The sequence below is a fragment of the Etheostoma cragini genome, chromosome 7 (genome assembly GCF_013103735.1).
Source record: "Etheostoma cragini isolate CJK2018 chromosome 7, CSU_Ecrag_1.0, whole genome shotgun sequence".
Classification (NCBI taxonomy): domain Eukaryota; kingdom Metazoa; phylum Chordata; class Actinopteri; order Perciformes; family Percidae; genus Etheostoma; species Etheostoma cragini.
Genome location: NC_048413.1, coordinates 7,657,800 through 7,682,668, shown reverse-complemented (window position 1 = coordinate 7,682,668; position 24,869 = coordinate 7,657,800). Strand labels below are relative to the sequence as shown.

General features: G+C 40.2%; 1 protein-coding gene across 10 annotated transcripts in view; it reads left to right on the top strand.

Moving 5' to 3' along the window:
• Positions 1 to 24,869, top strand: part of camta1a (calmodulin binding transcription activator 1a) — a 282,833-nt gene that overhangs the window by 35,478 nt on the left and 222,486 nt on the right. Inside the window, exon 2 of one of the 10 annotated variants that reach the window (XM_034876193.1) lies at positions 11,808 to 11,888. The exons of the other annotated variants lie outside the window; for them this stretch is intronic. The gene's annotated coding sequence lies outside the window, so the exon portion shown is untranslated. The remainder of the gene's footprint in view (positions 1 to 11,807; positions 11,889 to 24,869) is intronic. 10 annotated transcript variants of the gene reach the window in all.

The window sequence follows — 24,869 nt, the reverse complement described above, 5'->3', positions numbered from 1 at the left end:
AGACTGCAAGAGAGATTTTTTTTTGGGGGGCGTCGTTGTTAAGCTGCGCTCCAGGCTGGTCCTGAAGGACAGTTAAACCTAAAGTCAAAACCAAGCTTAGTGAGAGGGGTGGAAGTTAATCCCTCATCCTCAGGCAGGTGTATCACAAAGGCTAAACATATACATAGGAAGACTGACCAGGGGAAAAAGATGGGATAATTGAAGTCTGCTAAGAAATGAACATGTGCACCCTCAGGGTGAGTCAGCTCTGCTATGTGATATTAGCCTACGTCTTAATGTTATCAAGGTAAAAGAGATGGGGGTTTCATTGCCCAACCTTTTTAACATTGTTTATTGCTACCCAGCTTGGGAATTTAAGAGAGTATGGAGGTTGAGGGCTGTACAGCACTAGTGAGTGAACTAGCTTAGCTCCATGTTTACATTTTGTAAAGCTGCTTCAGTCTGAAATGAGGACTAGCATCATGTTTAGTATTTGTTGAATGAGAAGTTTTGTCGATCAGCATTGTTGGCTTCCATGTCTGTTGATAAAAATGCAAGCCGCTCGCTATCCTAGGGAGGAGTATGGGGGATCATTTTCTATTTCACAACTCTAATCATTCATGACACCGCCTGTTGTCTCAACAAGGTGGCATTGTCTTTGACTGTCCTGATACCCCTCAGCAGCAAAACAGCCAAAGTCAAATTGAATCCAGAAAGGAGGATTTTAAACGGAAAGATAAGGGGGCAGATATGCCTTAATCATCATTTGCTCTTGATTAGAAAATCAATGGCCTTTGATGCCAGAGTGCATGTCTGCCTTTGGAGTTAAAAGTGTGACAATGACAATGTGGACTGGAAAATTGGCCTTTTAAAGAGCTACCTTCTCTTTGTTGTTTGGAACCCCATTCTTTAATGCAGTGAAAAGTCTCCTCTATCACATAATGTCTGCCTGTCAAAGAAATTACTTTTGCTCTCGCTCCTATGTGAAACTTTGTTAAAGAAATCCTTCGAAGCTTAGAAAGCACAGGGAATTTCTTAGTTTGTAGAGCTGACTTTCACAGTATTTTCTTGATTTATGTAACAGATGAGAAATAAAGTTGTCACTCAATTCTCTGTGGCAGTTCTGATATATGCCAAAGAGAGACCATCTTTGATGCCTTCCCAGGTTTACCTGTCAAGAAGGTTTAAAGGCAGTGTGTCCCAAGTTATAGTGCAGCTAGACTGTTGCAGTCTGAAATTCTTTGCACCTATGAACTGCATCACAGTGTTTGCTCTGCGTCGATATAAAAAAACATATACAGTACCTCAAGAGTTAACTTACTATTGCTGTATTTCTCAAAACGCCTTCTGGCATTTAAAGTAGTGAGATTTTGCTTACTTACCTTTTTATAGCTTTCTTGAAAATGAATATTTGTATCTCTAAAACAGCTGGTAAAGAATCATATGTACATTTCATGCTTCCTTTAACTATAGCAGAAGATGGGGAAGCCTCAACCTCTCTCCCCTCATTAATATACTGTGAATGATTATTTTAAACTGGGCTTACCAGGCATCTTCCCCTCACTCTTCCTGTCCTCTCCAGTTGTTGCCTTTGTGCCATGCTGTTGTACTTGCTGTGTTTTTACCAACTCTGCATATCGATCCTGCTTTATCACCGCTGGCCCCCCAATGCAATAAGCCAGCAGGAATATGGATGAGGTGTAGTTGGCAGGGGATGCACTGCTGATTAATATTCCCTGCGTGAGGATATGATGAAAATTCACATTTTTATGTGTTATACGAACACTGATCTCTGTGTAGAGAACATTCGTAATGGTAAGTGAGAGATATTTTTGTGTGAAATGGTGATAAAGGGGAGCCGCTTGTGGAAATCCTGAAATACTAGTTGCTTTTACTAGCGGTTTGTCCTTCTCCGTCACATACACTTTGCACTAGTGTACATAATATATTCAAAATTGTAGTCAAATAGAGGACTGCCAGCTTCTCAATTAGTGTAAAGGTATTACCTGTTGCTATCTTTGAATGGAAATGTCAGAATTCATCCACTGAGCCATTCCTCCCAGAAATAACATGTTTGTATGCACATCTTGCTAAGATTACCTGGTTGACTTCATTATGTAATAAATAAGTAAGGAGGAGAAATGAACTGCATGTTCTCATTTTACATGAAGTAATCCCAATACATTTTTTTGTAGATAAAGTGTGGCATAGACTTAAGACTTAAAAGACTTAAAGAATAAAATAATTAGAATACAGGAACAATACATACTGAATGAAATCAAGGGATTTATTAGCATTGTTACTTTCATAATTGTGTGACATGGTGAGGCTTTGTTTCAGGAAAGAGGTATTTCTGTCACCTGGCTATACATACTGTAGTTTTTTTCTTGTATGCCGCCATTTGAAATCCTAACCAATAGCTCACGTTTATTGTAATCCTGATATATTTTAGTTCTTTGAAGTTGTGTGTGCCATTGTGGGAAGAGAAAGGTGTAGTAAAGGGTTGTAGTGAATTTAACTATTCTGCTATTACTTTGATGTCAGAAATTAAAAGTATTCAGGGACACTGGGATAAAAGGACTTGCTCGCCTCTGCAGAGCCATGGATTAGAGTTCCACATACGAATAACAATTAGCAGTGTTTGCAGGTGCAATCACGTCTTTGTTGGTGTGTTAGTGACTCCTATGGGTTTAGCTGTGTGAAGTGGTTTGGGATCTTGGGGCGATAGACAGAGTGAACCTCCAAATTTGTAATTCCTGCCCTCCTTGTTGGGGGAAAAGAAGTGACTGGGGTGACTCCATATTTATTGGCATGGACAGGTTTTGTCTGCATCCTCCCAAGGCCAACAGTGGGCATTAGTGGTGACACGGACCCCAGTGCAAGTGGCCATTAAAACAATGTTTAACAAAATAAGAGGATTTACCAGGATTTGTCCTCATGGCTGCTTGTCAGTCCATCTTTGGATCACTCTCAACTGGCATAAAAAGTAAAGCTGAAATAAGTATTCAGTTAAAAATCTGAAAATGAATCAGCAACTATTATGATGATTGATAAATAGTTTAAAGTCATTTTTTAGATAAAGATTTCAAACATTCTCTGGTTGAAATGATGATGAAATAACAATTAGTTGCAGCTGTTGATGTGATTAACAAATGAAAAAAACATAACTGGAAAGTTTTTTTTTTAATTGGAGCACTAACACATTCACATTACATAGAAAAAACACTCAAACCAAACACAAATATACCTTTGTCAAGACTGCAAATGAAAAGAGGACACGTTTTTAAAGCTCATATTTCCCCGAGCTGTGCAGGTAAATGCTTTAGCAGTTCTGCCCTTGACTTGATTCAGTTGGTTTTGTGCTGAATAAAAACATCATTTTAAGAGAATTACGTAGCCATAACAACCATCTCAGGTACAGTGTATTGTGTCAGCCGCAGTTGTTGAAAGTGAAGTAGTGGCTTATTCCTCCCAGGGAATAGCCGTATCAATCAAACAGTAGTGATGTGTCTTTCATTTTTTACCCATAATGGCCCTGTTTCCTGTTGGGCCTTCCAGATCAGATAGTGATTGATCACTTAACAACAGTGGACCACCTTCATGTAAGCCACTCAAGTACTTACGCTGGTTAAAGTCACTTTAACACCTGCTCTCAGTGTAACATAAACCACAACGAAAGAAACATGCTACTTTTACAGTACAGGAAAACCAGACCTGTACCGTACATTGTGCAATACATTATTTGCCACATATACAAAATATTGTTCTTTCTACATGATGAAAACAACTGTGTTTGCTGAGGCATGTAACTAATCACCTGCCCTGGATTTTTCTTTGTGATTTCACATTTACAGTTGCCTTTCAATAATTTTATTCTCATCGTTGTCACTTTCAATGCAATCACATTTGAAGAATGTAAAGTGCCAGCACCAAGTGTGTGCATGTAGGACATAAAATATGTTTTTGAGGTTAGGTATATCATGTAGTCTAGCCTATGCCAATTTAGCTTTTGTTTTCCTAGATAATATCTTGTGGCACTCTGCTCTAATCCATGCTACACACTATGCTCACAGCGTGGCATTGTGTTCCACAGTGGCAACCCTGCTGTGTGACGGTAATGATTGCAAGTGTGTATGGTAACCACTTGTTGGCATGGCAAAATGCAAGTTGCAGACAAACAAACATTAATTTTTTTATCTTGAATAATTAGTCTGTTGCACCCCCTGGAGTAGGACTTTTCAAATCCCACCTGCACCTATGCTTCGCCACACTGGCACTCTCTGATTGTAGTACACTAGAAATACTATGTAATATTATCCTATTTATATACAGTACAGCATTTGACATTAGCTTTCTGGTGGACAGATGTTCTCCAAGTAGTCTTTGTTAAGACGAGAATTCCTGAATTAAAGTAAAGCAAGCCACCCTATTGGATTCTACAGTTGAAATGAAACAGCAGTTGCATCATGCACTCTGTGTGTTAGTGAGCCCTCCTTGGCTCTAGTGTTTAATATGAGTACTTCTGTGACCAGAGATAAGGCCGTTATGGCCATGACAAGGCCTTGTCTTGCTCTGCCGTGATGCTTCTATTGCTCCCAGTGCCTGTTTGCTCCCAGGGCCAAAAACAATATGCTGTAAATTGCGCTACGGCCTCTTGGTTGATATGCTGCCTGAGAACGTGATGTGATTGGGTATCGATTCACATCACAACGCTAAAATTGCCTGCCTCATGGCCCCAGACACCAATAGTGACAGCTTCAGTACAGGACAGGAGGAGTGCCATGGCATGGGTCTGTGTCTGGGACAGGATACCTTCTCTCTGCTCTCTGATCTTCACCCACTCCTCCTCCTAAGTGAGGAAAGGATTATATCTTAAAAGGAGAGAGCCCCCCCCGCTGTGCTTCGTAAACGTATCACAGCTACATATACCACATCCCTCAGAAGATAGGCGGCCCATTTTGTTGGCATTTTGCAATCCTATTACAAAAAAGGAGAAAAAAACATGTAAACATCTTTTCATTAAAGTGCCAGTGATATTTGGACATGGACATTTTTTTAATCTATTCAAGTTTTAACATTTGCAACACTGAGCAAAGATGGGCTAGCTTTCTGCTTTTTACTCGAAAGTAGTGGTGACACAGCACTGTCAATCTGCATGAGTATGATTAAAACATGGCCTGGATCCTGTTGGAAGATGAATAATGCAAGAGAAATTGCTTGTGTAATGAATAAATGGCAAATAATCCCAACACAATTAACTCTCCTACATACAGTATGCAAACCAGTCATGCTCCATCTCCTAAGACAAGATGTCCAGCTAAGGTAAATCCAAAGTAGCCTTGTACGTGATGCATACGTATCCTTGCCCTTTCAAATACATTGAACATGTCCTTGTGCTGTGCTGTGCTGTGCTATGCTATGCTATGCTATTTTATTGGAGGCATCATATATACATATTTGTTTGGAAACTACCAACCTAGAAATCACTAAAAATATCCTGCCGACATATACTCTTACTTTAAATGTTATTTTTGACATTCTACCACTAAATTACTCACAGGAGGTAGATAAGAGGCTAATAGTTTACCCGTCATTAGCATTTCTGTGATCCCCTATATTATCAACCTGCTGGATTGGTAACAAACTTGGGTCATTGCTGGCATTCCTAGCCTGCATGCTGGTTCTCCCTAGTTGGCATTCACCAATAATAGACCATTTGAATAAATAGTAGAGTAGTTGTTTGGCACACGGCTCAGAGGATAGTTATTTATATTTCCAGTCTCTTTCATTCAGACAATGAGTGGAATATGTGGCCTGTGATTTTCACTGTTATATCCTGCATTTATTATAATGAATCCTGATATCACCTACTAACTGTCAAATCATGAAAGTACTTAGGGCTAAAACCTGTGAAAGCTGTAGAGGACACAGAGCTTTAACCAGCTGCAAGCTGTTTGGATAGGCTCACTTATGATAATATCTATACCCAACACAATAATTTACCTCCTGAATGGAGGGTAATACGTCCTCTCAAAATTTACCTTGGTAGAGTCTGAAAATAATGTCAGAAAAACATCAGAAATTCATTGTTAGCACAGGTTGGAAATTATGTTTTATGTCAGACTTTGCACAAATACTCTAAAACTAAAATGTTCCAACTCAACACCAAATTCATAAACGAGAAAGATATAATTTGTAATTGTTAAAGATATTTAAATCCTTTTTGATTGCTTTTCTTTCGCTTCTTAAATTCAAACTGTGCAGTGCAATCGCTGAAGCTCTCTTTGCGCACATCTCTCCTTTGGCTCAGTGGGTGTTAATGTCCAAAGCTCAGGCAGTTTTCTTTCCACACAGCAGAACAAAGCGTGATTTAGGGAAGAAGGAGGGAAGCTGTAGTTGATATATGTGCGTTTTGCTTCATAGGTGAGAAGAATGATGAATGGATGAAGTCCACAGCCACCATAATGGTACCCTTGTGTACCATGGCAGAGGGAAAAGAGGAAGGGTGTACTTGAGAGAATAAAAGTCAGCCTCTTCAATCAGGACTACCTTAAAGAATTCTTGACAATATATCCTTGTTGTGCTTTCATGATAAGCCCTATGCTGTAGGATGGGGGTGTGGGAGAATGAGAATAGAGTGATGGAGGGTGTCGGGGGGGCATCAAATGAGGCGTAAGTAAGGGATTTTTCTATGGAAGAACTGAAGAAATAAAAATCTGTTTACCTGACCACAAATGCCTTAAATAAAGTAGGCCGACACGCGTGCAAGTCACAGAGGAGTTTTGTTTCTATTCCACAGCAAGACAGTGTTACTAACAGAGGAGCCTTTGAAACACAGCAACATGGCAGCTTTCAAATTTGCCTCTCTTTCACTTTCACATGTTACCACTAATGACATGCAAGCTGTGGGGATACTGTATCCTAACATCCTGTATTTTTAAGAAAACATTACCCTGTGGTTTTGTGTTTCAGAGTGTGTATGTGACTGTACCGGTGTGTGTGTGTATGTTTGTAAGCCTTTTTGTCTGTCTGTGTGTGTTGTCCTGTCAGGTCATTTGTTGCTGGAGCTGTTCATTTTCCCCAGTCCTCTGCTCCTGTAGTGCAATCATTTGCTGATATACTTGGTCTGGCATTAGTCTATATGCCTACTCTGCATGTTGGTGAGAAATATTGACATTGTCAAAGCAGCGCTCGTTGCTTCTGAACGTAGCCGTGCTTTTACTGTACATATCAGGTGTCAACTGTAAAGGGTAAATTCATCAACCTATTCACACGTTAGTCATGTGGCAATTGTACTCGCCTCGGACATAGATTGGGAGAAGAGGCACTTATAAAGGAGAGAACAAATTGAGCAGCAAGATGCTGGAGCTGACCCAGCCATTTTGATGCATATGTTGCACAGAGGTATTGACCAGCTCTTTAGTCTGTGACTCCCTTAGGACTGGGTAATTGTCTGTCTGTGTTTCTATTGTTTAAACTAACTGCATTTTGGCAGTCTCCCTCCTCATATCAACGATGGAAATAATGATGGAAGACAGTGGTATCTATACACAGATCAGACGAGGTAGCTTCGTGAATCAATAGCTTTTCATTTAACGTTTTACATTCTGAATATGAACATTATATCAATTAATTCGATTAATTCTTTTTTTAGAATTTAAGAAGAAAACAGTAGAGTGCATTTTTTTTACGATTGGATTGTCTATCAAAATGAGCTTAGTTATAGAGTTAGACATTTTGAGAAATATGCTTATTAGCTTTCTTGCAGCGAGTTAGATGAGAAAATCAATATGACTCTTGTATCTCTGTGCTAAATATGAAGCTACAGCCTGAAAGCAGTTAGCTTAGCTTAGTTTAAGCCATACAAAAACTATTTGTGGTTTTAAGGGGGGCTACAGGGGTTACTTATTGACCGTGTGCAATGACTGAGTACCCTGAGCGGAGGACATTGTGTGAGAACACTGTGCAGAATGCAGCTTGAGGTTGCTGTCTGCCAATACCATTTTTTTGTCTTTGTAGAGGGATCCTCAAATGTTCATTTTATTGCACTGCTGCTGAGGTTGCAACTGATGTGCTAAGGATGCAATTAATGCTGCCTATTAACAGCACTGTTCTACAAATCAAGGCACATTAATAATGTCCGTGCTGTACCGGATAAAGATCAAAGCAAATATATACTTAGCAAAACACAAAATGAGTCATCAATGTGTTTATGATCTCCATGGAAATAACATTATAAATATGCGCTACAATATTATTTCCTCCATTAGGTGCTTTACAAAGCAGAGAACAGTTTGTTGATATATAATCAGCATTTTACAGAACAAAAGGAACTTGGAAATGCTGTTTTGCAGAGTGAGAGAGATTTTTTTAACTACAATGGTTGCAGCAGTACCTTTTTCACGATAATCAATCCCACCACAACAATCTAATTATAATCTGAATTTAACTGGAACATTGTTGGGGACCGAGCAAGTCGGGCGCAAGAGACCTCAGTCAGTGCAAATTCACAGTTTTATTTACCCAAACTGAAATGTCCCTGGGAAACAAACCACTTTAACTTGTGTATGACTGCATTTACCAGGAGAAGAAAAGCTGAGCAAAAAAAGAAAAATTGAGCCACGGTTATGCACACTGATTACACTGAGCTTACCAACACAAACACACAAAAGTTATGCCTGTCTGGCCCTACAAAGAACAAAAAAAAGGGATTAAGAATATACATAGCATTATACTTAAGTGATGGGATGACAATGCAAATTAGATAGTGTCTCTACAATAAACAATACTTTTCCTCTATTCTCTTTCTTTTTTTCCTGGAGGAAAGCCATGTGAGGATACACATAACACAAAAAGACTATACCAAGGCAGCCACTGAAAGCTTAACTAACAACTGATGATAAATACATAAATGTCACAGTTTGACTTGCAGATGACTGAGAATATTGACACCTGAACAAAAAACAGCAGTTAAAAACAAGGGGGGTTTATAGAGCCTAATTCAACCTATCCACTTGATGTGTACCTTTGGAACTTGGCCTTCACTTATGCTGTGGCCTATTTTCAACACTGGTGTTTTTATTTTTTATTGACTAAAATTGACTTTTCTTTTAATAAAAACACTGCTGCAAAAAAGCCACATAAAATGTCCTGTATTGAACTGGTTCTAATTGTACATGCATGTTGTTGGCTTAAATGGGGTTCATGTTTAGTTTTTTCATTCTATATAGGTATTAAAATCTTTTCTGAAAGCAGACATTTTCAAGTTGGAGATGCAAAATATTGCAATGCTGATCTTTTGATGACTTGCATCTAATTTGGAATTAGCATATCCCAGTGAAGTGTACTGTAATTTGTCTTTGATGATTGGTTTGTCTGTAATAGAAGAGGGTTTGCCTCAGCTCCCCATTGCCCTCTGTCTCGCTAGCTCTCTCTCTCTCTCTCTCTCTCTCTCTCTCTCTCTCTCTGTTCTTCCCTCTGCTGGAGAAGCACACTGCATCTTTGAAATGTGCTTTGACCATCAGAGCAGTGAGAAAGCACTAATATTTTACTGACCTGAAATGAAAGGGATTAGGTGCAAAAACCTTTGCAGAAGGCTATCTCGATTTACAGGTGATGTTTTGTTTGTTTCTTTTTTTTGTCCTTTAAAAAGAGGAGACTTGGATATAATCAGAAGACGTATTTTTGAAAGCATAAGCCTTTGGGCTTTTGAAGCTTTTCTAATGTTTTGTTGGGAGAGGCGAGACGGTGGAACAGTATGTCTGCATTCAGAGCCTTCATGAATCCCTGTCATCAGCCTCCTTCCATCTCCCTTCCCCTCACTTTTGCAAAATCTAGCTTTTACCCCAAAACAGATACAAATACTAGATAATGAATGAGTAGAAGACAGAGACTGGAGAAATAGGATTGTTTCAATTTCACAGCCAACAGCCGCATAGATTGCTTTTGTTTTATTGTGGGTATAGGTGGCACAAGAACTTTGCAATTATTTGCACAATTAGTAATTATGGTATATGCATTTATCTTGTTTGCCAAAGAAGTTCCAATGTGCATTCTGCAGGCGAGAATAGGAAGAATTAATATAGATTGTTTTCCCCAGAAAGTGCTGCTTGTTTGCTTGACGGCAATTAGCAGCTAATACCTGTGAGATCTCCCGTTAGCTCAAACCCTCGCTGTTTTGTGTTCCACAATGATCAGACAATTAATGATGGGTGGAGAACACTGGCGGGACCATGGTTTTGCTAGGCGCTGTCACGGTGGTAGGCTGTACAGTATACAGCAGTTGTTGTTGTTTTCCAATGGAGTGTTTCGCTGCCTTTGTGACACAAAGATTTTGATGAGGTAACATTTGCTCTGCATGCTTTATCTTAGGTGGTGGAACTAATCACACACAGAGGCAGAAGCCCCCCAAAGTGTCTCCCCAATACTTGGTTTTCTTTTTCTATATTTCATAGCACCACAGACGAATCTCAGAATGCATTTATTTCAAAGTTTGTGTGTGAACTTCTTGAAGTAGACACTAATAAAACCGAGGGTTGTTTTGAAAGGTACTTCCTGCGTTGTTTCAATGCCGATATGTTGCCTTAGGGCCTAATGTGTAGTGTTGTCTTACATTTAATGGTGTTTGGATTTCTTGCTCAGACTGAGCCAAGGGCTGGGCAACATGTTTCTTCTTTGTAAAACCATTTATATTGTATATTATATTTGCCAATACATGTGACATCTGGCCCGTAGTTGCTCCTTAGTGGGTTTTTAGGTTTAGTTTTTTATTAGTTGAAAAGTACAGTTTCTTCAGGGTTTCAATTAAATACTGAGTCATCAGCCTATTATACAGAAGATGGAGATGGTGTTTTAGTAGGTGTTTTAGTGGGCTCCACTGTACAATTTGTAAAATGTGTAAAATTATGTGTTATCACATCTTTGCATGCTGGCATTTTAGTGGGCATGGACAGTATCTTCTGTTCTCCAGTGAAAAACATAAGCTAATGTCAAGATGACCCCTTTGTCACTGATCACATATGGATCATATAAGTATTGCTGTGACAGGGAAAACTATAGACAATATTTGTGGAGATGGAGGATTTTTTACAAGCACTTTTTGCTAAATAACCCCAGAGCAGCACATTTGAATAACATTTGAAAGAATGTCTTTAATTTGGTGTATTTCTTTGACACAAACAATATCAAATAAATAAAAGTGAAGCATGTATGTGAAGCTTAAATAGATGAATACCTTCTGCTTTGACTGCACAGCCGTTTGTGTAGTTTCTTTTTTATCTTTGGTGTGCTGGAGCCTCACAGGCTGTTTTCTAGGCTACTATAGGATTCTTTCCTTTTTTTCGGTTCAACAAAAAAATTAAACACACTCTTTGTCTTACTGGTGTCAACACTGTGTGTACGCTTAGAATTTGCTTTGTGTGTATGCGTAGGTGTAGGGGCGGGCATGAAAGCAAGAAACATAAAGCATGAGTGATGTGTTAGCATTGCATTGGTGTCTTGCTTAGTCTACCTAATTTTGCTGAGAGGTTTAGAAATAGGCAAACACTTAATTTATGGTTGCGATGCTGTTATAGGATGATAAAAAAGATGCCTTCTATTGTTTTAAAGGGCTGGGATATGTATGTCTGTTATTCACTAAACCCTGAAATAGCCCACCACCACTTAAGGAAACTGAGCTTCTCCGGTTTGTGCACTGCTGTGAATCAGTGCTTACTACAGCATTGTGTCACATTAATGTTTGAGTGCTACATATTGTCAAGTAGATGTAAGACTTAAACAGCACTTACAGTGAAGTGTACTTACATCAACTCCTTGTTTATTTCTTCCAGAGACATCCGTGCAGACGCCATAATGGTTTCCGTGTTTATATTGAACTTGACCTCTGACCCCTGACCTCCTGCATAAGCTTGGTAATCATTTCATTTTTTATTTGGTGCATTATGATTGATTTTACCCTTTTGCCATTATCTATCATAACCATTTCCATTCTCTATCACAACTATTATGTTCAACTTACTTCTGCCTCTTCACCATGTTTTTCTTCCTTTTTCTCATAATTGTTTCTTTGTTTGTAACATCATAACTGTCGCATTCTCTCCATTTATTTGTGTCCTGTTTTATTTCACACTTGTCTCTCTCTGTGTCCTGTTACTTCCACTGTCCTTGAGCTATTAGCATTGTGTACGGCAGTAAGGCTCTGTCTCCGTCCCTCCCTTCCTTACTCTTTTTTCACGTATGTGTGTGGGTGGAGGTAATGTTTGAAAATAACAACACAAGGAAACTTAAGACAGAGGGAGGAAATATGGCACAACAATGCATTGCAGCATGACATCCCTTGTGTGTATTATGCTATTATTTCCTAAAATAACAGCCAAACACCCACCAGACCGACAATACCCACAGAAATGCCTCACCCATTTTTGGCGGTTTTATTTCAAATACCTCAGCCCTGGTGGACGGTAGGCATTTAGCAGCAGCAATAGGCTAGTGAGCCCATGGAGTGGCAGGGCCATGGCTGGATGTTAGGAGAGCTGGCAGCAGGAGGGAGAAGGAAGTCACAAGGTTGCAACCCAGAGCAGTAGACTTGCTTGTCTCAGCAGAGTAAACATCACCCCTCGTCTGCACACAGTAATGACTAACAGAGGGGGACGTGCACAGAAACACTATTAGGACTACTGCCTTGTCCTGCAAGACCCCACGCATGCCATATAAAAGGTGCTGCAGCTCATCATATCTATGCCCTTGTTTGTTTAAGGTAACATGGTCAAGTTCTGAGGACCCTCTTCCTTTTTTCAAAAACAAGATGGATATGCTTCATTGTTTTTTTTCTTTTTAAGTGAGACAGTTCCATATACAAATATACTGACCAATTTGCAGACCAACCTATCAGACTCCAATCAGGAGCAGAAGTGCCGCATAACAGAAGGAAATTATAAGTGATTGGGAGCATCTTGAGATCTGACCCCCAGTTGTTTGACTGATTTTCTTTTAATTGGTTGTCGTCTCCCACTTGACACCATCAAAACTTCACGCTGGAGGTGAGGTAGATGAAATGGTTCTATAATACCATGAGTATGATAAGACACACTGCCTTAGAAACATTTTGAAATGTGATTGCAATCAAAGATTATTGTCCTAATGTTAATGAAGAAATATGAAAGTGTACTAATTGCACACTAGTTTTTTATGTTTACTATCAATGTTTTCTTTTGTTCACGTGACAAGTTTACTCCTGAATAAAGTAAATGTCTGGCATGTGGGAAACCACACAGAATGACAAAGAGCACTTAAAACGTCAGTAGCTAATTTATGTGCCTGAGCGTATGGTTATATCTTTATTTGTCTTCACTGGTACTCATAACATATTCAGCACCTCTTTTAGTGGTGTGGTGCACATTTACTATATCAGAACCATCTGTTGTCTTAATGTTAACTTGAGCTTCAACTTCAACTTTATTGTGCCCAAAGGGAAATTTGTCTTAGAATGCACACAGACTCAAACATAAGATACATAAAACACATGACATCAATATGTATAGCATATGCTTAATCCTCCCACCTTGCAAAGTTGTTTTTAAAGAACAGATGAGTTGGCCAGTCAACGATAGGCTTCATGGAACAACCCACCAGCAGTACAGTACAGTAAGCAGTAAACTTTAGCAATACATTGATTACAAATTTCAAAGTCGATACGCTACCAATACTGATATTTGTTGTTTTCTTTTGCGCCAGATTAACTAATAAATGTCATTGTAAAAATATTGAACCATCTTTATCCATCAGTTAAAACACAAATTTATGAACAGTTTTTTTTGGTGGCACAATGGAATGTACTAGAACGAGTGTACCTGAAGGCACCGCAAAGTCCCGTCGGAGCCCACATGCTTTACCTTCGTTTGTTTACATAAACTAATGGGGAAGACAGAATGTCATCTCGGCCTCCAGCAGTGGCCACGGTGTCTGGAATAGTCAAGCTGCAGGCTACCGCCGGTAAGCTGCCGTTACCCTGTCTTTAGCTGCACACTAATGTAACCAGCTAGTAGAGTCAGACCATTTACCACAACATTAAGGCAGCACAAAATAGATACCCTCGCTGATGGGCCGATGACAGTAAATAGGGCGGACATCTGCTGATTCCGATATCCAGCCGATACATTGGTGCATCCCTACAATAATATATCTCCTCCTAGATATATACTTCCACTGCTGGGATCAGATCAAATCCATATGGCAACAGTTCAGTTGCTAGTAAAGCATGAGCTAAAGGCTGATGCTCCACCCTTTGTAGCATCCATCTAAGGTGCTTCCAATTAAGAGCTCTCTACGCAGTTGTGCACATAGTGGAATATACAAACACTGACAAATTTGTCTTGGGTTGCATTTTATTTATCCAGCAGAATTTACTGCAGAAACATTTGTTACACCCTGCTTAACAAATCATCTTGTACTTTTTCCTCATAGTGAGGGTAGAGTTTCTCTTAGAGTGGAGCGTTTGTTTAGTTGAGACATTTAAAAGCCTTAAATTGTTTAGGAATTATTGTTATCTACAGCACTATGGGCCATTTCCAGTTGTTTGCAGCTCAGGGATGTATCGAAGTAAAATCCTTTATGAGAATGTAGATATGTGTCTCGCTTGCCACTCATGAGCACTAGATTCATCCTTCTAGCTGTATGGAAGGCAGTGACTGGAAAAGGTTGAGGACAACGTTGTAATACAAAGAGCGCCACTGCCCAGAAATTTGCATGGTGAGGAGAAGCTGATGCTCCCCGAGACTCAGCGAAGACAAGTGTTTGCTAGGCCTGGTGACGTGCGAGACCGAGCAAGCAGAAGATTATTGTTAGCATACTGAGAAAAGATCATGAATTCCAATGATTCCCCAAAGCACAGGCAGAAGATTTACTAAGACTATGCCTTTACACCCTCTAGCTGTCAGTAAAGAGTGCTGTCAGCACAGCTGATTTTAGGTTGAGGGGAGTTGATGGTGTCCCCCTGCGCACTAATTCAACAACATCTGATAATGAGGAAGAAATGCTATTGCAGTTAAACACAAGCTATGTTTGAGGAAGGAAATAGCAGACAGCAAAGCCTGGCACACAAAGCATCAAGCTAGAGAAAAAAACAGATGATTTCCTTTTAAGCTTATTTAATATGTTGTTATGTGTGTTAAGGCGTAGCATGTGAGACCTCTCAGCTTCAGTAATTTTAGCACATCAAAGACATGCCTTCTCCCAAAGCTGGTGTAGTTTTAAGAAGGGCTCATAATATCCAATCACACATTCACCCAAGGATCTTGTAAGGAAAACCTCAAACCCTGTAATTTTGTTCGTTAAAACCGGACTAATATGGGTTGGTCAACGGCAACTTAGCGCTCGGCTGTGATAGCGATTGCAGCTGGTATTTCTTGTCCCTCATTGACCTGTTTTGTTAACTCTACTGCTGTATTTCACTCCCTGATTAGATGTCACTCAATTAAAAGCGAATTTCTGCGGGGAGAGCGGCCTCCCTAGTTGCCATGGATGCTGTGTGAAAGGTAGCAGAGCTGCGTAATGGGTGTCCCAGAGCACCATAATGAAATATCCACGCTGTTACAGCAGAAATACACAGACAACCCAAACTTTCACCCCCAATCAATGAGAGCTGTGTGGCTGACTTTTTTTTTTCCTACGTTGAAAAATTAAAAAGGATGTGCCTAGTAAGTCACAGAGGACTCACACATTTTATAGTCAGCTATGAGAAGCACTAGGATTAATAGACCTCTCCTAATATGCCTCGCATTGGTGGTCCCTGAACACCCTGATCAGGTAAGGCCCAGCGAAGCAAAGATCATTTATAAGTGGTTCATTATTTTACCTTCAGATTCTTCTGTCTGGCATTGATTTAATAAACACTGATGTATCTCCTCGTAGAAGAGAAGTGCCATTTTTCATTTTCCAGATTTGCTATCTTTGTTATCGCCGTTATCTGTCGAGCTCTGGCATTTCAGCGGTAATACGCTGTGTAAGAGAAGCAGCACAGGAAAATAGTGCAATTCTTCTATGGCAGATATTCCTTTTAATGTTTACCCAAAGAGTCTTTAAAAGAAAATATTGTCTTTTATCTCTCTGACTCGGTGCCAACGCGTCCAGATATGACTTTGTAAATAAACAGTCAGTTTAATAAAGTTCCGCCAAAGTGCTCTGATTATCCATGAAAGGATTTAACAACGCGTAACATCAACAGTGAGGTACAATAATTAATGATCTATCAGCATGTTCTGATGATTAATGCATTTGTTTTTGCAGTTTGATGGACCCACAAACTGTGTGAAATAGACAATAAGCTTTGCCATCATGTATTCCCTGTGGTGAATGGAAGCAACAGCATTGAGGCACACTATAAAAAGCCCGGAGAAGTGAGGACAAGAAATGGCCTCTTTAAGGTTAACTGTCAGTAAAGGCTCATGCTCCTGCCCTATCGTTTTAGTGACTGAGAAGCTTGATGTGTTTTCCTGCTCAAAGGATTCTTCTGTGAAATGTTAAAAGCAGTTTGTGGTCAGATTAGGTGTGCATGGCTGGCACCATCAAATCAAGATGAAAATGAAATGGAATGATCAATTTGCCCTGCATTAATCCCTCCTCTCCAGCTGCATCCTATCGATTGTCTTGTTCAGCTTCCTTGATAACAAGAATCATTTAAAGGTCACATTTTGATGTCTGTCAAAAGAAAAGAGTCTTAATGCACTGTGAGTGGCCTTTGAGGCTTACGGTTGTCAGAAAGCGCAGACCGAATCTTGGCACCTCAGACAGATTAAGCAGAAAACATAGCTAAATAGCCTAAGATGCGGCGGTTAAAAGTTTGCAGGGTAGATACTCTTGCTAAACTATCAAAATCATTTTAGAAAGATAATTCTTACCCTCTCTTGAAATTACTTTACATGTATGTAGGGGCTGATGCTTTTATCCAAAGCAACTTACAATTGCTATATACGTAGATGTCAGAGATCTGGAGCAACTAGGAGTTAAGTAACACATTGGTTGATGTATCACAGTGGATATCAAACCCAGATCTCACACCAATAGCATGTGTCATATCCACTGCGCCATCAACATCCTCTAGACCAGAGGGTGTTATGAGTTTCCCTTAAAGGTAATAATTATGATGTATACAGAAAGTATTTCCATCCAAGCATACATTTTTAATTCATCAGAGGACTGCAGACTTGCAAATACTCACTGGTGATGCATTTGCTTAAAATAACTTGGTGCATGCTGTCCTGATGGACAACTGAAAATATTGCTAATGAGAGTGCCAGGCCTGTGTTGAGCTGTGTCTCTGCTCACGAGACACCAACATTCAGCCTTTCTTTCATCTCAGGCACCACAGATAGATGCTGTATTTAGTCTTTCTTTCTTTCTTTCTGTTGTCAATGCCAGGGTTAGTGGTCAATGGTACACATATGCTTACTGTATGAATACAGTAACTGTTCAGAGATCAGCAGCTCCCCTGGTTTTCACAAACATCCAGAACTGACCTTTACTTGCTCCATCTCCAGGATATAGAGCTGTGCATCATGGGCCACTGCCTCAGGCACTTAGGATTCTGGGAGGGAGATGTCTTTAGGGAGGATCTGATCAAACTGAAAGCATGCACAGTTATCAAAGCATCTGCACTTCTGTTTGCATAGTTTTTTATAAAGCCAACAGTTATAGTCGATTCATTCAATCAGTATTTAGTGTCAAAGGGCTTTTGTCCATGATCAATTCAAGTTAGACATGTTGGATCAGAGATATTGTAAAATATGCTTGTAATTGATTTCCTTGGAAACCACTGCAATATAAAATGTTATATTATTTTATAGTTTCTTTTAAATATCTAAAAGGTATGGCGCTAAGGTGTGAATATAAGCCTATGTGGGTGTGACCAACATTTTTCAGCAATATTGTACTGTATGAGAGGATTAGCCAGCATTAGAACATTAATACAAAACATATTAGCAGGTTGTAGAGGAATACATTTTCAGCAGGTGGAGTTGGTGCAGGCTTCAGTAATGGCCAATCACATCAGCTTCTCTCATCTCCATTAAAATCAGCAGACAGTTTAATGGGCAGGGAGGAGCGTCCTGGCTGACTTCTCTAATGGGAAACAGTCCTTCTTTGGAGGTGCAGTGTCTCTCAGGCAAAATACAAATATGAATATAACAGAACCCAAAACATGCTTTCTAATGCCAATGTGTAATGTGTCAATATGTCAATTTGTAATGCACCCAACAATTATTTCCATCATTGATTAACCTGCCAATTGTTATCTTGATTCATGTTTTAATCATTAGCTCTTTGGACTGTCCTAAAATAGTGCAAAATCCCTGCCATCTAGATGACGTCTTTTACTGTAAGGTCTTTTATTCCAAGACCAACTGTCCAAGACCTAAAGATATTCGCTTTACAATGATCCTCACATTAGAGACGCTGCAACCAGAAACTGTTTGGCATGTTTGCTAGAAAAATGACTTATACTTTTAATCGAGTTGGTGAATACTTTTCTTTCAGTTAATCGCCTAATTGGTCCAACTCTAAATGAATTGGCTATCGCACAAAGTTTGACCTGTGTATATTAGTGTGCATCAAGTCCCCCAGTACTGACTCGGCCTTAATCTCATTAAAAGTTTTATTAGAAGAGAATTCAAATCCATACTCAGTGAAAATGCAATATCAAAGTTAAAGAGGCAAAGCACAACTTACTTTTAAGGGTTTACATGATATTGGGAAGGCCTGTGTGTGCACCTCGGCCAAGTAAAGCCTCGGAAATTGCTGTCTGCGCCTAAGTTTGCGATAAGACCCGGTGAAAAAGCAAGCACAGTTTCATGCCGAAACAGCTCTGATGTTATGTAGAGAAAAAAAAATGTTCCTTCTGTGCGGGAAGGGAAAATAATTTATTTTACTCACAGTTTAAGAAAAAAATAGCAGTATAATGGAGGTTTATGAATACTTGATGAGTGCCGCTCGTTTAGTTGTGTGTGTTTTCCCTCTGCTACCTGTCAGAGCATATACTGGTTGTTGTAGCGGGCCCCAAATAGAGGGTGAGGAGAGCTGGCTTAGTTTAGGAGAAGAGGAGCAGCGAGCCCTTCCACTCACTGGGCCTGGGTCAATATAAAACCTCATTACTGGGGTGTCATAGAAAATTTGTGCACTTTCTGCTCCATCTAGCAGCAATTTTGCTGGATAAGCACTGCTCTCGTTTGGCCCGTTTTAAGCATTTTCACTAAAGAAAGGCTTGCAAACAGGAAGCCATCGCTTCCCTCAGGGGCCTTGGCAGCCCAAATCCTCCCAGCACTGCCTCTGCTCTTATATGTGCTGTGTTTTGTTTGTGTGTGTGCGTGCACGCCTATGTGCATGCATAGACTAGCTTATGAGCCTTTATCATGTCTATAGTTTGTGCAGGCTACATCTGTGAATGTCTGCAGAGCAACACGGTTTATGAAGTATAAAGCGTGACAGACTTGTGCACCACATTTTCATCTTGAGTTTTTTTTTCTTCTTGGCTATACGTTTTGATAACTGAGACTGAAGACAACTTATGTGGAAAGGTTTCCAACATACAGACAGTAGTTTGCCATAAATAAGCACCTGGTAAGTTATTATTACGCTTGTTATTAAGATTATTTTTTTTTGTCTTTTTCCAGCTGAAATATACATATTTGCTCCTTCTGCCTCTCGCCTCCTACCTGATATTAAAAAAAGGAAAAAAAAAACACCATAGAGGAAAAATACAGTTTCTATTCTATCCATTGGATGACTGATAGGGACATCGACAAGCTATTCACATGTTGACAGAAAGTCTTTTTTCCTCATCCTATCTGCAAAATAGAATACAGCAAACAGACAAACAGAATGACATGTTAATAAATATGTATGTCTGCCTTCTGGACAAGCATCTCAGCCAGTAACATGTTGGGCCCATCTTCTTTCTCACCTTATAATTCCATAGAGTGGGGAGAGAAAAATAATAAAAGGTAAACAGATAGAAGGATAGAAGTTTCGATTGGCGATCCTGTAAAGTGTATTTTTATTTTTTGCAGCAGCAGAGACAGGCGGAACATAATGTACACAACAGATATACTGAATAAAACATGATCAGATAAAAGCCAAACATGCAGAAAATACCAGGAAAGGTCAGAAAGAACTCCTTGCCATAATTATGGATGGAGAATTTGCCAGGAACGCACTAATTAAACCACAGACAAATCTGCAGTCTCGACCTCCCCCTTGTCCCTGCAGCTCCACCATAAGCCCACATATTAATCATCGGGGAGGGGAGCAAAGACTTGGCTAGTCGGTGCTGCTGTATTAACAGAGTGTACTGTAAAACACACAAATGCATACACATTTGTATAGGCCACGGCCACATTATAACTGACAACAAACGAGAAGGAGGGCAGGATGAATATACACATTGGATTCTGCAGTAAAAGGTTGGACTGAGCTGAAGGTTGAGTAGCTCCCTGCTAGAATACGGACTGGTGCCAATCACTGTCTCTAATTTAAGGGGAGGCCTTTTTTTCTTTTTCTATTTTAAATCCTTAGCCCTCTTGGCTCAGAGTAAAGGAAACAAAGGCATTGGAGGTGGGCTGTGTGTCATTGTCAGTATCTGAGGCATCACACACAGGTTAAAGTTAAGGCTGGATCATGCTGCTCCCCACCTGCAGAGTGCCCTGTAAAAGTGTGTGTGTGTGTGTGTGTGTGTGTGTGTGTGTGTGTGTGTGCGTGTGTGTGTGTGTGTGTGTGTTTCTGTCTGTCTGTCTGTGTGTCTGCGTGTATGACTGGCTGTATCATGCTGTTCACCTCCAGTGGCGTGTCTGTAGGTGTTTGTCTTGTTAGTGCAGGGTGGCTGGTGATGTTATGAGTGATCCCCTCTCTGCTTTGACTTTACCAGAGTGTCCCACGTACTGCCTGTGGAGAGAAAAAGAAAAAACAGCAACATTTAAGTATCTTAAAGTTGACCTAAAAATCATAAAAAAATAGGATCAGCACATTACACAACCTGTGTTTGCAGCTGTTGGGTTAATTAAAACTATTCATTCTTGTTATTCTTATTCAGTACTTCTGTGGCAAAGCTGTCTGTGCACAGGCACACAACAGGTTCTCTTTTGTCTCTGGCTCAACTTCTCCTTCTAATCCAGTATCGGGGAAAATGTTCTACAGTTCCCCAGGATCCAGATGGCTAACTGTACACGACCTCCAGCACTGAATGATAAATGGCAAAAAAGCCCATTTCATCCATCGCCCAGCTTACCTCTCGGCTGCACACTGATATTCCTGCTGAAAGTGTGGGGAAAAGCACAGTTGGATGTATGGATGCAGGCTGCACGGGAAAGGATTTGATATAGAATTATCCTGTTCAACAGCTATTCTGCTTAGAAGCTACATGTGCTTTTGGTGTTCACAGGTGGATGTTCAAGTCTCAAAACCTCCCAGCTGATCGAACAAAATGCTGGTTATAACATTCTGCTTTCTGTGATATTCTTATTGTGAGCTGATGGGATGCTACAGCTGCATTTTTGTGGTCTTTCCGATGTGAATGAAAAAAATGACTCAACTGTAAGGGCCCCTATTCTTTTTTTAAGTCATAAGGTGCTTAGTGAGGAACAGGTGTGTTCACCCTAAAACATCAGTGCCATAAGCATTGTTCAAGGAATTTACAGTGTTAATTGTTTTTTATACCCCACCCTATGGGGCGCCCAATAAAAACGAGCCATCCAGTGAATTAGCTTGTACATATTACAACAGAGTCTGAATGCAGTATCTGAGGCTTGGGCTGTGTTTTGTTGTTCTGTTGTGTTGTGTTGGGCTCTCCAATGGCCTGTTCTGGGAGTGGAGCCCTGGGGCTCGCTGAGCCACATGAACGCCCCTGTCAAAGGAGGCCTGCTGGCTGGCTGGAGCAGCTATAGAGAGTATGTGGCCTTCACAGTTAATCATAACACCGACTCACTCTTGCCTGATTGTATTGGCGGCTCCAGGGATCTGCCATAATTGGATCCTTGTAAGTGGGATGGAGGAGCTAAACAACCAGATTGCTGTTTGTTTATACCTTTTCATATATTAGTAACGTGCCGAGACTTCTCAAGCAGTCTGGGACTTGTCTCACTGCTTGCCGCTCTAATTAGTAATTCATTCTTAACATATGCCTCAATTGTGGCCCTATGCAGCTATTTGTGATTAACTCCGCTTTAATTAGAGTTGCTCATGCAGACTTTGGCTCTGCATGGACGTGTAGTTGGCACTTGAAAACCACCGGTACCCTGCGTGGGTTCATGTGACAAAGTGATGCGGTTTATGAATAGGCATCTTTTATGGCTTGGACTGCAAATTTCTAATATTTTTTAAATCCCAGGTAAAAGATTTAAGGTAAAGACAGTACTGATATGTATTTCAAATAAATAAACCGACAAATACACCAAGCAACTGATAAATAAGATGAATGAATTAAAGGTGAAATACATACATTTCTACTATTTGTTGGCAGAGGCAAGCTGTCTAAAGTAATGTGGTGGAGCCGTTGTGGAATGCTGTTGACGCCTGCTGTTTATGTGAATCAACCAATGCAAAGCATGGCAAACATGGCAGCTAGCGAAGTGTGATACAACTCAGCTTATGCTTGATTTCAATGCATGAAAATACAAACGTGGTGTGAAATTGACGCTTCCAGTCCACTGGCTCTGTTTAGAAATGAATGATTTATTAACTACAACATAACAAATACCAGTTTTAACTGGTTTCAAATATTGAAGCATTTGATGTGAATCTCTGATACATTAGTCCATAGAAAGACACACACTGAGCTTCATCTAACAATTTCTCACCTCTGTAATACTTGTCACCACCCAGTGCTTTGACAACCTTACTTAATTTACTAGGATTACACATTTCTTTTATCGGTTCCTTTGCGGTAATGAACTTACACATTTGTCAGGCAGCCCCCTATGGCCCCTTGGGGAGCATGTGTCTGTGTACATTTTCATGGTAAGACGTTTTGATATGTCTTAAATTGCAGACTGTCCAACTGTCCTAGTGAAATATAAGCTGAAGCTTTGCAAAATAAATCAAAAGGTTTTCACATTGGAGAACTCCAATACCAAAAGCCAGTAATTAAAAGGCGACAGCTTTGCAGATTAACTGCAGAATGGAGTTTGTGGGGAAAGGCATGCAGGGAAGGGGGCATTTAGTCACATGGCCTCGAGTTCCCCCACAGATAAAGCTCATTTTCTCTAGCAGTGGGGTAGAAAAAGTGGAGAACACAGCCCATTTGGTTTTGGCCTCACATGGGGCCCACAGGGGTAGCCAGCATTTTATTTAAGGTCACCAGGAATAAATGGGATTCAAGCTGTCTGGCACGTTGCAGTGGACAGGGCCCAGGCTGGGACCTTCCACCCCTGCTGCCCCTAGGCGCCTTCTCCATCTCTTTTCGGAAGAGAGAGCAGGTCTTTTTCTGCCTTGCATTCCACTGTCTGGAGCCCTGGCTAAATACCTCACAACTTTCCTACTTCCAATACCGGCACTGTGTCAAAGGGTAATAGCATGTTAAAATCCCCCTCAGGTTGTTCAAAAGGGCGAGTGCAGGAAAAAGGATCCCAATAGAAAAGCTCTTAATTCCGTCTAGCTCAGTAATGAGAAACAAAGGGAGGGGAAGACATGGGGAGGCCCTGCATTGTTGGGTCTGCAGTGTGTAACATATAAAACACATCCTCTGTTGGGTGACACTTTGCTTGAGCCACTCTGTCATAAAGCCTACAATAGGCTTTCAGGGGAATGAGTGGCCATCACAGTTTAAGGGCTTTTCTCTCAGGTGGAGGCAACAAAAAGCTACAGAGATGGATCTGGCTGCCAGTCAAGCTTTATATCAGTGACTGTGCTTTTGAGGAAATATGAGAGGCTGGACTGCTGTCCCATCACAGCTTGATTCAGAGTGAGAGGGATTGGAGCTCACACTGAAGCCAAGCTGCTCTGCAGAGCTGTGAATATGTGAGTGGGCCATGTATTGTGGTTGAGGATAGCGGAGCGGGGGGAAAAGCAAGCCCCCATTTGCTCTACCTTCAGTGTGAGACATACTGTTCAAGTGCTAAACGGTGACTAGCTGCATCTCTTATATATCTGTCAAGTGTTCTGCCTAATCACTTCTCACCATTTCCAACTTGTTATCTCCTAATGTCTTCTAAATGTCTCAAATGTGTGGAAAGGGAGAAAAAAAGCTCAGTGGCAGTAGCATTCACACTACTGAGGTAACTGATACTGTGCTGTCTCAGTGTAGCAGATCGCATGCAAGCTGTTACAGGGCAGCAAAGATGTTTAAACTAGGAAACCAGAGATGAGCTTTAATATAAAATCCTTGTATACATTGTTTTTTAATGTGTTTTTATTAGATATTATACTTCAGTGTCTACTTGAACATTCAATTCAAACTGCTCTTGATGCAGAGGACCATTACCCAAAATACAGTGCTGCTACTGACATGGCCTTAATCCTTTCATTATAGTTGATAAAAACAACTCCGTACTGGAGTGATGAAACTAATTGACTTAGATATTTAAAAGAAACACCCAAATAACCAGGAACCATGTATGTTTATAATTCTTTTTACAGGTGTTAGTGTGGTTTCCCTATTGTCAATTGCCATGTCCTTGCCATTATCATCATTGCCACATATGTATAAATGATACTGTACCCAGTGCAATCAGCGATGTAAAAATGCCACTTATACATTTTACTAACATGAACAATTATAATCAAATTCTTAATCCAAAGCAGAAAATGTGGTGCAACAGTTAATGTTGTTAATTTTAATGTAATCTTTGTTTGGATATAGGCCTTTTGGTCAGCAATATCAAATTGATTCCTTCCTTACTTTCTTTCTTTGTTGC